At 40.3% G+C, this 14,082-nt stretch overlaps 1 protein-coding gene across 1 annotated transcript in view; it reads left to right on the top strand.

Moving 5' to 3' along the window:
• The window catches only part of LOC122807269 (kelch-like protein 25), a 425,726-nt gene that overhangs the window by 386,344 nt on the left and 25,300 nt on the right, over positions 1 to 14,082 (top strand). The gene's annotated exons all lie outside the window — the stretch shown is intronic.

Raw genomic sequence — 14,082 nt, 5'->3', positions numbered from 1 at the left:
GGGAGGAGGACCTAGAGTGCTTAAAATGTAAATTTAGAGAAATGTGTAACCCTCAGACAAATGTTACAATGGAAAGGCACTTAAAGCTGGGTGAAACTTTTGCAGCATACAACTGACCTGAGAAATCAAGCTAAAATGTGCAGATTTGGTGATTTTAAGGGATATGTTAATAAAAATAGACTTGTGTGTGGTATTAAAGATGATGCTGTAAGAAAGATTTTGCTTTGTGAAAGTGATTTAACTTTGAATAAGACCACTGAGATTTGTCAGATATATGATCTCAGAGAAAAGCACACAAATATGCTTACAAACGAGAACAGCTCTAGAAGGCACAGTGATAAAGCTCATATTGATAGTATGCAGCACATAGTTAAAAGAAACAGGCCCAAGCACATGGCAGAAACTGTAGCTCCTGCAAAAGTCACTGGTAACCCCAGAACTTTCTAGCAAATTCCAGAGTTTGCACAGTCTTGGTGAAGCATAGGAGTGAGTCAGCAAACTCAAAGCATGGTCCCCCACCTAATTTCATTGCCAGCTGCCGTAATTGTGGTGGAAGTCATAAATCTGAAAAGGAAAAAATATTTAGCTTTTGGTCAACAATGCCACAAATGCAGTAAATGGAATAATTCTAAAAGGTTTTATAAATCAAAAGGCCCACATTATTTTTTTAAAAGGGAACATTTTAACAAACAAGTTGATCAATTCGAAAGCTGCAACCCTACTCTTTATGTTGATGGTGTGTCAGTGCTTCACTAAACAGTCAATGCAGTGAAGCACTGAATGAAGTATTTTGTACTGTTCGCATAAATGGTAAACCCATAGAGCTCAGAGCTGACACAGGTTCCAAGTACAGTGTTATGTCAGCAGAAACATTTGAGAGTGTGTGTCATGGTGAAAGGCTTGATTTGGCAAGGTGTGCAAAGTTTGTTGCTTACGGAGGTGAAGAAATTCAAACCGAAGGCTCAGTAGTGCTTTCCTTTTACTCTGTTGGAAGAAGCTATGACTTATTTTATGTGGTCAAGAGACACAGCCAGTCATTATTAGAGTTCAGAGACAGTTTGAAAATAGGACTGCTTTCATTTAATAAGGAAGTCCATCAAGATGGCTTAAAATCACACTATAATTTTGTCCAGTAATTTTTTTCCACCTATGCTGATCTTTTCAAAGACAAACTAGGCAAACTTCCAGTTGTGTACTCCATGAAGTTAGACCCTGAGGTCAGTCCAGTTATCAGGCCAACACATAAAGTTCCATAGCCATGTAGGACAGAGTCAAAGCAGAGTTAGATAAAATGGTGTGACAAGGTGTAATTTGTCCAGTTGAAACTCCAACTGAATGTGTATCTTCCATGGTGGTAGCTCATAAGGAAAGCTCAGGTGACATCAAAATATGTATTGATCCACGAGATTTGAACAAAACTCTAAAAACACCTCCTCATCCAATGCGCACAGTCGAAGTCTCTACCTTGATGCCAAATGGTGGTATTTTTCTTTCTTAGATGCAGAGTTCATTTTGGCAAAATTTGCTTGACAAAAAAATCCTCATTGCTCACTACTTTCAGTACTTTGTTTGGCAGGTACAGATTTTTGAGAATGCCATTTGGGATAAATTCTGCAAGTATAGTCTTTCACTGTGCAATGGAGCAAATTTTTTTTCTGGGTATCCTTGTGTTGTAGTAGACATATTGGTAGGAGGTCATGATGAAGCAGAGCATGACAGAAACCTCAGAAAAGTTCTAAAAACGGCACATCAAGTGAATCTTAAGCTCAATCCACACAAATGCAAATTCAGGGTGCAAGAAATTTCTTGTGTTGGTCATTTATTTACTAGTTCAGGCTTACCACCAAACCCTTCTAAGCAAGCAGCCATTCTCGAGATGCTAGCTCCAGACAATGTTCAAGCCCTGAAATATTTTCTTGGCATGGTTAACTACCTAGGTAAGTTCATTCCAGACTTGAGCCAACTTCCAGCACCACTCGGAGAGCTGACATGTAAAGATGTATCCTGGTCTTGGTTAGAGCAACACCAAAGAGCAGTTGATGTCCACCAACTGTCAGGTACTATGATGTTCACAAACCAGTTATTTTTTCCTGTGATGCTTTGGAATTTGGTATTGGTGCAGTCATTCTACAAGAAGGTCAACCTGCTGCCTACACATAGAGAGCTCTTGCCCAAACTGAGATGCAGTATGCTCAGATTGAGAAAAAGCTTTTGGCAATTATGTTTACATGTTGAAAGTTCCATTATTAAGTTTATGGTAGACCTATCCAGATCGAAACAGACCACCAACCTGTAGTCACTAACTTGAGAAATCCTATGCATTCAGCTCCAGAACGACTGCAATGTGTGATGCTGAAATTGCAAAAGTATAATTTCACTCTTGTCTACAAGAAAGGCAAACTTCTTCATCTTGCTGGTACATTATCCAGATCACCCAGAAACACCACAGAACAGTATGAAAATGAAAACCTTGATTTTGAAGTCATGGAAGTGAAAAATGTTTCTTCCACACATCTTGATGAGTTGAGAGAGCACACAGTCACAGATCCAGTTTTACAAAGGCTTAACCACTTTATCAGTCAAGGATGGCTATCAAAGCAATCTAGTTTCCCTCAAGAAATGCAACCTTATTTTCCATACAGAGATGAGATTTTGTCTGATAAACGTATCATTATGAAAGGTCCGAAAATAGTTATTCCAAAGTCCTTGCAACCAGAGTACATTGCTGTCTTGCATCGTCATCATCCATGAACCGATTCTACCAAAAGAAGGGTGAAAGGACTAGTATTTTGACCTACTATGTCACAAGATACTGAGAGAGCACTTTTGCCTTGTTCTGTGTGTAGTAGTACAAAGCCACATCAACAGGAGGAACCACTTCCGCTAAACCAGATTCCGGAACTACCTTGGTCAACAGTAGCCACAGACATTTTCGACTGAAATAGTCAACATTGTTTGGTGTTAGTAGACACTAATAATTGGTTTGAGATTGACTTACTTCCCAACCTAGCATCCAGTACTATCATTACTAAGATGAAGCCTCATTTTGCAGTACATGGTAGTCCATATAAAGTTATTTCCGATAATGGCACACAGTTTACAAGCCAACAGTTTGAAAGATTTGCTGAAGAATGAGACTTTATTCTGTCACAAGTAGCCCTGAGTACCTGCAGTCAAATGGTTTGGCAGAATGTGCAGTTCAAAGTGAAAAACATTTACCAGAGAAGTCAAAATGAGATGTTTTTCTGAATCTCAGAAAATGTTCCTCATGATAAACATCTTGGTTCACCTGCTCAGAGACTTCTGTCGAGACAAACCAGAACCATATTACCAATCAGTGGTCAGTTGTTGGTTCCATGTGTCAAGAACAACAGGTCAGTGAAAACCGGTCTGTTGAAGAGTTTAACCCAGAAGTCTTACTACAATAAAACTAGCAAACCGCTCATCCTTTACAAGAAGAAGTGGTAAGGATGCAAAAGTCCAAAGGTTATGATCGGATTGGTGTTCTGAAGAATATTTTCCAGAGCCAAGATCATACAATGTGGAATCACAAAGAGCAGTCTTTAGATGGAATCGGAAACATTTGAGACCGGTGTACGAGCCTATACCACAGCAAATAGCCTGTGTGAAAAACTCTTTATTTCAGAGTGAATTATCCATTGTCCCAATTCCTGATAAGAGTTGTGCACTGTGGACTGTCCCTGTTGCTAAATTTGGTCCAGACTGTTGTGTTACGAGATATGGTCACATCTCTAAACCCTGTCGCAGATATAAAGCAACTTAGACATCTCTGCTTAACATACAAAGCCATGTCAAACTCAGAGCTGTTGGACATGCTACACTTAAAGAAACCCCAATCCCTCAGAGATGCACGCTCCAGGGATCTAAACCTTATCACAATGAACAAAACATGCTGGAGGGATAGGTTCCTGACCCAGAGACTCCCCATACTCTGGAATAGACTGCCCATACATGTCAAGCAGAGTGCCTCTTTGGCCCTCTTCAAAAGGAACCTTAATGATTGTATGAGAGATAGGAAATTCACCCCGGGGATCACTTCAGTCACCCTGCTTGACAGGGGTCCAGGGAAGTAAATACTGTGGGAAGAAATAGCCAGGGAATTGTTATGGCTAGGCTTGTATAGGCCTCAGAGCCGATAGCCTAGTACCAGCCTATGAACATTGTGTTTTGTTTCTAATGTCTGTAGTAATGCATGTATAACTCTGCTATTGATTTTACAAATGGCAATCTTTTTAAGAGGGACGATGTACATCAGTGTGAATGTACCTTTAAGAAGCTAGCCAAGTTCTTGCAAAAGAAATACTGAATACATGCGAGCCTGACTGCTATTTTGTAGTAAGTTGTTGAGATATAAGCATGTATGTATGTAAGTCTGTTAACTAATTTGTTCATATTTTATGATGCTGCTATCTATCCTGATGTGTTTCTGTGTATTAAAGCATCTAAATGAAGTACCTCACCTGCTTGTCATCTTATGTTAGAGAGAAACAAGCAATGGTTCTCAAGAAAGAGGGCACTTGGAGACCCATTCTGGACCTCTCTCATTTAAACACCTTTCTGAAGGTCCCTTCCTTTCTGATATTGACCCTTCAGACTTTCCCTCTACTTGCTTCCTCTGGCTTTTCTAGTGTCTCTGGACTTTGCTGCTTATCTTTGCATTCCTATTAATCCCTTTTTCAGGAAGCTTTTACATTTTTCTGTTGCTTCCTGGCATTTTCAGTTCTCTGCTTTGCCCTTTGGTCTTTCTACTTGTCCCAAGGGTATTCACCAAATGCCTTGCTCCTGTGATTGCTTTTTGCAGGCTAAGGGAGAATATAAGTCTTTCTCTACTTAGATCTGCTTCAGGCGTCCTCTACAGAGATTCTACTGTAGCATCTTCACTTTGTCATTTCCTTCTGGCAAAGTCTGGGGTTCACTATAAATTTCCAAAAGTCCTTTCTGACTCCTTCACAGGATCATGTTTTTCTGGGGTGCAGGATCTAGACTATTCCAATACAGGCATCCCTGCCTCCTCCCAAGGGCTTGAATCACAGTGTCTTTCAATCTCTTCTTCCTCTGGCTTTAATCGCTACAAGGGAATTTCTGAGAGCTCTAGGTTTTATGGCCTCCACCATTCCTATGCTCCCTTTTGTCAAACTCCATATGAGAAAACTTCATTGGTTTCTATAGTCAGTTTGGCATCAGCATTCTCATTTCCCCAGACCTCTTGGTTCCTCTTCTTCCATGTCTCAAGCTGGAATTTCAGTGGTGGATTCAGCAGTTGACTCTCAATCCAGGGCACACTTTTCAGCCCCCTCTTACCTCTCGGGAGCTGTTCACAGACACTTTAGATGTGCAGTCGGGAGCATCCTTTGGCTTTTTAAAGGTTCAGGGACCTTGGTAGACTCAAAGGAAAGACCACATCAATGTCACAGAAATGAGAGCTCTTCTGCTGGCTGTTCAAGCATTTCACCCTCTGTTCTCCCCAGGGCCTCTAAAGACATTTACAGACAATACCACAATGATGTGGTATGTCCGCAAGCAAGAGGGGAAGGTCTTGTCTCATATGCCGGTTGTTTTTTCTAGTGTGGGAACTAGCTATCCAGTATTGTGCGACACTTTAGTTTATATTCCCTCCAGTCAGAACATTGTAGCAGACTCTGAGTAGGTCCATAACACAGTCTCACAAGTGGATGCTTCACAGGGATGTGTTTCTGGACATTGTCCACCAGTAGGGTACTCCCCAAGTGGATCTTTTTGCCTCTCTTCTGAGCACACAACTTCCTATTTTAATGCCAGAATCCCAGGTCTGGAAGATGGATGCCCTCTCTTTTCTGGAAGGAGATATTTCTTTGTGCCTTTCCTCCCCTTCCCCTCATTCTAAAAGTCCTGTTCAGAGTACAACAGAATGCTCCTAAAGTCTTGCTGGTAACTCTCTTTCGGCACCAACAGCACTGGCTCCCTCTTCTTCTACATTTAGCAAAGGGAAGTCATCACAAGTTACCTCACAGGGTAAACCTACTTGTTGCAAGAAAAGGGATCTGTCATCCATCCTCACCTGTCCACTCTTCAACTGACACTGTGGGTGATAGGATTTTGATTCCATACAGACAACTTTTTTTCTGAAGACTTGCTTAGGTTCCTGCAGGAGGCTAGGAAGCCCACAACTAGGAAGCCCTACTTGTTCAAATGGAAGAGTTTTTCTGTTTGGTGTCTGTCTCATAACTTGGATACACTTTCTGTGGATGTTCTGTCTTGTCTGTGTGAACTGCTCAATGCTGGGCTGGCTTATTTTTCTGTTAAGGCCCACTTATCAGCACTTTCTGCTCGTCTGCCTTTTCACCTCCTTTAGCTTCTAGATTTGAGGCTAAACTTTCTTAAAGGCATCCTTCATATTAGACCTACCAGGAAGCCTGCCCCTCCTTCCTGGGATCTTAATTTGTTTTAGAAAAATTAATTGAGGCTCCTTTTGAGCCTACAGCTTCATCTTCCTTACAGCATTGTTTTCTGAAGACTAATTTTGTTAGCCCTTACTTCTGCCAGACAGGTGTCTGAGCTTCATGCCCTTATAGCTTATCCTCCTTTTTTAGTGTGCCATAAGGACAGGTTGTCCCTTCGTACTGACACTTTATGCTCAAAGGGGGGAATGAGTGGTCTCTTAATGTGTACATTTGCACACTTTTTTCCCTTGTCCACAGTCTGCTATTGAGAAGGTGCTGCAGAGTTTGGATGTGCATAGACAACTCCGATTTTATTTGGATAACACTAAGACTTTTCATAACTCTGCATGCCTCTTTGTTTCTTTTCATTCAAGACCCTTACGTTTGGCTGTTTCCAAGCAAACTATTTCTTTCTAAATCCATTTCTTTTTGTTATGCTTTTATGGCAAGTGCCTTTTTTCTATTGTGGCTTATTCTAGTATGCTCGTGGCTTCTTCTGGTGCTTTTTGTAAGGGTTTGGATGCTAACTCTATTCTTGAGGCAGCTACCTGGACTTCTGTGCATATGTTTACCAAGCACTGTAAGTTGGATGTGATATCCAGAGATAGAGCTGGCTTTTCTAGGGCCATTCTTCATTGGTTCCGAGAGCTCTGCTGGTCCATCCTCCTGCCCATCCCCTTCCTGAAGTTTGCACTCTTTCTATTGTAAAGAATACTGCAACAGTGAAATGGAAGGACATAGTACAGTTGTGTAGTGTGCATTTTTACCATAACTGTAGATGTTATTCTCTTCGGTATTGCTGTATTCACTCCCTCCTCCCCTTGGTTCTTTTCTCTTCTGGATATACTGGTTACCTCTTTTTTCCTTAGAATGACATTCCTACTGGTATTCTCAGTTCTGAGGATGGAACATCCGGACATCACCTTTATGCCCTACGCTATATGCAGGGATCATACATGTGACATATGGCATACCTTAAAGCAACCTAAAGGCTTTGATATACTGGCCAGATGTTGGTCCACCCTTGTTAGAGGATCCCCTACTGTAAAGATTACTGTAACAGTGAAGAGAAGGACATCTGCTATTATGGTAAGATCTTGCACAACTGTACTTTCCCAGTTACTGCTTTCTTTGTCATCTCACATCCAACTTATGCCATCTTCCAGAGGAAATATTCTTTAGAGTCTGCTTGGGGTATAAAACTACCAATGCAAACACAAGCACACATCCTAAATCTTCTAAACTTTGCTTGAATATTAGAAGCATGTGTATGTCCTGTTTCCCTGTGACTTGCTTATCCAGACTCTCTTCTCAATGTTTTCTAACCCTCTCCAATTCGGATAGCTATTGTGCAGTATTTTATATGCCCTACTACTTTTCCAGTTTTAAACTGCTTCTGTTCTAGATTCAGTTGAAAACTCTACCAGAGCACGTCTTTCACTTAGGATCCCCCCTATCCCCTTCCCTTTGCATATATTTCGATGTCAATTCCTGATGGGGAGGACAATAGCTATCCTTTAGTCCAAATGTCTCCTTGTCTTCTTCAACTTTCCCTCTCTAGATATTTGCTCCCAATACCTTGGTTCCTTTGCCAGTTTTCTGCAGTAAATTTCAGTCCCTTATTACTTATTCTCTGTATCCCTAATTGCAGTCATCTCTATATTGGCAACATGTCCTTTCTCCAGTTTTGTGTTGGCATTGTTCTTGGAATACTTCATAAAGTAACAGCGCACCTGTTTTAATTTCATAAGGCTCTGCATCCAGATTGCAATTCTGTCCTTATTTCTTGAACTCCCCCTTGCTTCATTGTCATCCCTTTCTACTTTGAATTATAGCTTTCTGCTTGTGTTATGATAATGAACCTTAACTGTGTAGCTCTAAAATATTAATTCAAATCAGCTAATTGTAAGTCACCTTGTTCTGCTGGAAAGGTCAGCATATCGCCCTTGATCCTTGCCATTTTCCTCTACCAGATAAAATCCTTCAACTCTTTATTAATTGCTGTCCACAATTTTTCCTCCACTTGATAAAAAAAATACCTGACCTTGTAAATACCTGACCTGTATATAAAACTAAAGGGCCTAAAACCTTTTCACTGCTTGTACCTTGCTATCCATATCTTTAAGCAAGAGCTTCCAGTTTCTCAGTTTTTGTATTATCTTTTGTTTAGTCTCTTCCCACATGTCAGTGGCTACTATACAGAGTACTTTTTAATCCATACTCATAAGTACTTCATTTTATTGTGTCCCCGTAAATATGGGTATTGCTGGACCAATTCATGCATGAGTGCATAATTTATAGCTATAGCCTTTATTTTATCTTCATTACTCTTGTGTCCTGAAAAGGCTTGACACTGTCTCAAAATGTTCCACAACACTGATATGTCCTTTTCTGATTTTATCAGGTACTAAATAATATTGTCTGCAAATAAAGCCAACTTTTGTTAATTACAATGCCGGTAATATCCTTGAATTTGATTCCTTTTGTTGTTTGCCTTCTGTTTAGTACCACTGGCAAAGAAAATAAGGGGAAAGAGTACAGAAACGCGCCCATAAACAGGTGTATTTTCTTACACTTTGTTTCCCTCGGATCATCATTGCTCTGTTAATGTTGTCAAATGTTTGCATCCCCTCCAGAAAAATACATTGATCCATATCTATCAATTTTGGCAGTACCTTTTGCTAGTTTTTTATAGCTATTATAGACCTAAACCCTCATTAAAACTGAAATGGGCCTATATGAAGCTGGGGCTGATGGGTTTTCACTTTCTTTACATATCACAGCTACCACAGCTTTCTTCCAGGATGCTGGTGCTTCCCTTCTTTTTAAAATACCATTAAACAAAACCCTTCAGATCCTTTTTTTTTTTCCTCCTAGCTTCCAAACTTCCTAGGAATACCATCTGTTCCTGGAGACTTTACAGAAGATTGATTTACAAGTCACCCTTTTATCTCCTCTCCTAATTTAACTGTTAATTGTTGAGCCTAATCTACCTCTAACCTTCACAATACTCAAGTCTTCCATAAATATTTCATTTGTGCTCATTCTTGATTTCCATATATCTCTGCTTTATACAAACTTTCATAAAATTTCTGAAATTTAATGTGTCTCCTTATTTTTCTTGTTATACACTCTCTAAGTTTAGCTACAGCCCTTTCTAAACTCATTATCCATAATATATGCCCTTATTTTTTATTTAGCTGTCTGCATTTGTGCCCCTTGTTGTTCTGCAAGATTCCCCTTACTCTGCAATACTTCAACTTTTGTTAGCCCCTCTAAATAATTCTTATTACTTAACTGTGCCTCTTTATTTTTACAATATTTCAAACTCCACTTTCATTTTATCCCACTCACTAGCTATCACATCTGAAGACATTTCTGTCTTCCCTAATGACTTCTAAATAATTTCCACTACCCATTCCTTAAATTTCCCTCTTTTTTAACAGTTAGGTGTGGAAGCCCCAGTGTCTCATTTTTACCTCATTACCCTGCATTCTTATCTCAGTTATTATTAGCACATGATCAGAAATAGCTGTTCGATGTATGTTGAAGCTTCCAATTAATAAACATATTCCTTTGAAGTACAATTAAGTTCTTACTACAATTAAGTTCTTACTACTGAATTCATGTCTTCCATTCCAAATATGTTCTTATATTTCTTCAGGTCTACCCTCTTTTGTTATATTTTCCCTTTGTCCCCAAAGTACATCCTTACTGTTGCAAATCAAATTCTAGCCCCCACCTAAAAGTAATATTCCCTGCTGAAAGATGATTGTTTCTTCCAAAATTTTCTTAAGCTCCATAATAGCAGTTGTAGGTGGAATATAAATACATGCCAGCTTAATGTTCCTCCCCTTCCAGTAGCCCCTTACTATCACAAATCTACCATTATTGTATTTTTTCTTCTGTCACTATTGGTGTTCCTCTAACAGTTAATATCAGTTTTCCCAATTTCCTTTGGCTCTGATACTCTGCTGAATGTTTGTCTTTTTGGCTTTTTCCGGTTAGGGGTCACCAGAGCAGAACTCCAGTCTGATAATGATTGGCAGTAGATTTTTATGGTGCCGAGTTGCCAGCCCAATGCCCAACCTTCAGCAAAGACACGCCCATTCATGCATGTCTTTCGGATGCCACTCGACCGCAGGGAGGACATGCAGACTCCACACAGAAGGCACTCCAGCTGAGAATCTAACAGAGCCTCTTGCTGTGAGACAACAATGCTACTGCTGTACCACCGTGGCTTAAATGATACTCTGCTGAATATCCCTCCTAAAATCCTTTCTTTGTGTCTCCTGTAGAATTATTTATTTTCACCCTGCAATTCTTAATGTAATTCAGTACTCTTTCCTTTTTGCTATGCTTTTGAGACGATTCATGTTTCAAAATAGTATGTTTAGTGTTGGCATTATGATAAGAAGTTAATATTCACACCTATTGTATATGACTACTTTTTGAATGCCTATTTACAGCCTTTGCATTACATGCACCCACTAATGTTTGCCAGGATGATATTTTATAGAGTTATTTCTTGTCATCTGCATTTGAACATTTGTCACAGCTTACAAGACACTCTTATTTTAATGAAAACCCTCAGAGAATATAGAACTCCCCCATAACCTATTAACTTAAACACAAAAAAACTCTGTACGTCTTTAAATAATGAAGTTTAACCCTCTTGATGGAAGCAATTGTCCCTAATCAACAGCTGCACACACAGGCATAGCATAGACAACCTTAAATCTAGGCTAGGTTAAGATGCATGTTATAGCTTGTGCTCCTTCTTACACTAATTGTTGTCTGTTATTGCCTTTACCCCCCCCCCCAACAATATCAAAAACAGCTTGGATGTTTTCAGAAAACACTTTTGTCTTAGTTTTCTGGATTTTATTACATACCAGTCAGCTCATTTCCTTGGAAACCTAAGAGTAAAATGTATATCTGCCCTTAGCTACAGACCTCTCAAACTGAATATTTATTTGTTAAAGGAAAACTTTTCATTACATTCAATGCTCTCTAATTCATTTGCCTACAAAAAAATATTAGATTAAGCCAAGAGCCTTAATTCAGACATTCACCTCTGCAAAAGTAAGAGAAAACATATCAACTCTGTATACTTTTATGCCCCATTGCCCACCTCAGCAATCCAAAATCACATCACATTAACTTAAACATGATTTTGCCTAGCCATTTTTCTTCTTTTGCATTGTAATGTCTTAATTTCTTAAAACTAAAAGAAAAAAAGGCACTTGCTTATTTTAGTATCTTTATCACATACAGCAATGGTTTAGTCTATAACATGCAGTGTATATCATGAAAAGTTTTATACAAATACTGTTAAGAACAGAAATTGTCTTGGTTATTTTTTCCCCTTTCCCTCCAATGCCTTTCCAAATGTTAATGGCATGAACTGGTGTATACACTTTTCAGTCACCCACATGTTTGTCCACAAAAGTCCAGTATTTCCACTTTTTCTTGCAAAGCCATATTTCCTAAATGTGCTTGATGCTTTATAATGTCATGTATATATTCACTAATTTCAGTACTGCTGGTCTTCTTCCTGTTCATCTCAGTCTCCCAATCCCAGATTCTGGTTAAAGTCCAAGGAACACCCGATGTTCTTCATTTCACTGTTGCAGTCATCACTTTTGGGTTATCCCTGCCAGGGTAGCCCTCAGTCAGCCCGAATACCAGAGGCTTAGTATTTCTGCATCGGCTGCTGTTGCTTCAGGACTGACGTCCGGTCGTCAGTAGTATAAAGTAAGAAAGCCGATGCCATTACATCAGTCTTTTTTGCCAAGGAGCCAGAAGCAGTTCGCACGAGTGCAGGTCAGCCGCTACCTGCTTTTCATTTTCCGAATTGAAGCTGAAGTCTTCTAAAGCTAAGTACTTTGTTGGGGATCCTTTTTTCTTGCTCTAACTGATGTCAGAAAAAGTTAACAATGGTCTCCCCTGTAGAAAGCAAATACCACACCAAGACTTTCATTCTTACTGCATCACTTGCTTAGGCCCGGACCACGACGTCCCTTGCTATCGCTTTTGTGCTTTGTTCGGCGCCAGAACTATATGTCTTTGGGCCCTTATTGTAGCTAGATATTTTCGCTCACAGTCCTCGAATTCTGATATGGCTTTAGTAAGGCATCCGACAGATTTTCCAAAAAAAAAACGTAAGGATAAAGGCAGAGACAGACCACACAGGTCCATACCTACTGATGACGCGTCCATTAAGCTAGTCGTCAGTTCTTCAGTCCTCAGTGAGGTGCTTTCGCCACCCCTGATACCTGCTAATGTGGATTTACATGCGGCTACTGAGACCCTTTTGGGATCCAGTATGAAGCAAAACTCTTCATCTACTAAGGATCCTGCGGTTATCTGTCTTGGATGGGTCCAGAGCCGCTGAGCAGGCACCAGCTTCCAAGGAAGTAATTTGCACTACCGATTCTCGACACAAACCGACAACTTCTTTCACGTCTACCGTTCTTTCAGAAACTACCGAGTTTTTATGGCCCAGGGTATGAACCACACCCAAGAAACTGAACCAATATCAGGCACACACTTCCTTGCCTCAGTCTCAAATGCTTAAAATGGCAGATGGCCTTATAATGCTGATCAGGAAGTCAGTCTACCCCTTCCAAAAGAAAGAGATTTGTCCCCAGTAGTTTTATCTGAACAGGAGTCTGATGACTCTGATGCATCTGAATATGAAGACATGCAACCCCTTCCTGCTTATGAGGATTCTGATGCAGAGCAATCTATTCCTTCAGCCTCTCCACCCGAGGACTTTTCTTTTGGAGAAACCCCTCATACTTTAAGGGAGCATGTCAGGACTACCCTCAGTCTAAAAAGAGACTTGGGGAATTCTTAGATCTTCCACAGCACAGACCCTTGGCCATTCCTCCTGTCCTGGATGTTGTGGATGATGTTTTCATGGAATCTAGTTTGACTCCTGACACCCTCCCTCCTGCTCCCAGGAAACCTGAGTCTTATTACAGAGTCCCTGACTCACACAAATTTCTTTTCAAAAATCCTACTGCTGACCCTCGGGTCATTTCTCAAGGGCCTAAAGGAATTAAAGCAACTTCTGCTAAGAATCCCCCCCCCTCAGATAGGGATTCCCGAGCACTAGACAGATTGGGTAAAAAAGTATACACCTCTGTTTACTTGCTATCAGAGCACTAAATTATCAGTTCCATATGCTAAAATTTCAGCAACATACCATGGAACTCCTCAAACAAAAAAATGTCATCCTTCCCTGCTTATGCAGTAAATAGTTACAAGAGTTAATGCATTCTGCAAGTCAAGTAACTAAACACACCTTACACTGTGGTTTTGATGCATAGAACCATCTTGCAGGGCAGCAGTCACCAGTTCTGTCCTTGGGAGGCTTGCTTGGCTTAAGGAACAGCCCTTGCCAGACCATGTCAAATCTAAATCATCGGATGCACCCTTGCACAAAGACAACGTATTTGGCACCAAGGCGGAGGAGGTCTTAAAAAAGATGGAAGAAAAAGCAAACTCTATGCAGACAGTTAAGGATTTCCTACAGGCCCAGCCACCCAGGTTCAGTAGGCATTGCCCCCTCCAAGCACTGGTCCTTTCTTGCCCCCTCCAGGTCAGTTCAGCCCAGACCCTAGAGAAGCAGACC

Source organism: Protopterus annectens, chromosome 7.part0, assembly GCF_019279795.1.
Source record: "Protopterus annectens isolate FY-2018-M chromosome 7.part0, PAN1.0, whole genome shotgun sequence".
In the NCBI taxonomy this organism is placed as follows: domain Eukaryota; kingdom Metazoa; phylum Chordata; order Ceratodontiformes; family Protopteridae; genus Protopterus; species Protopterus annectens.
This window is presented reverse-complemented; position numbering and strand designations above follow the sequence as displayed.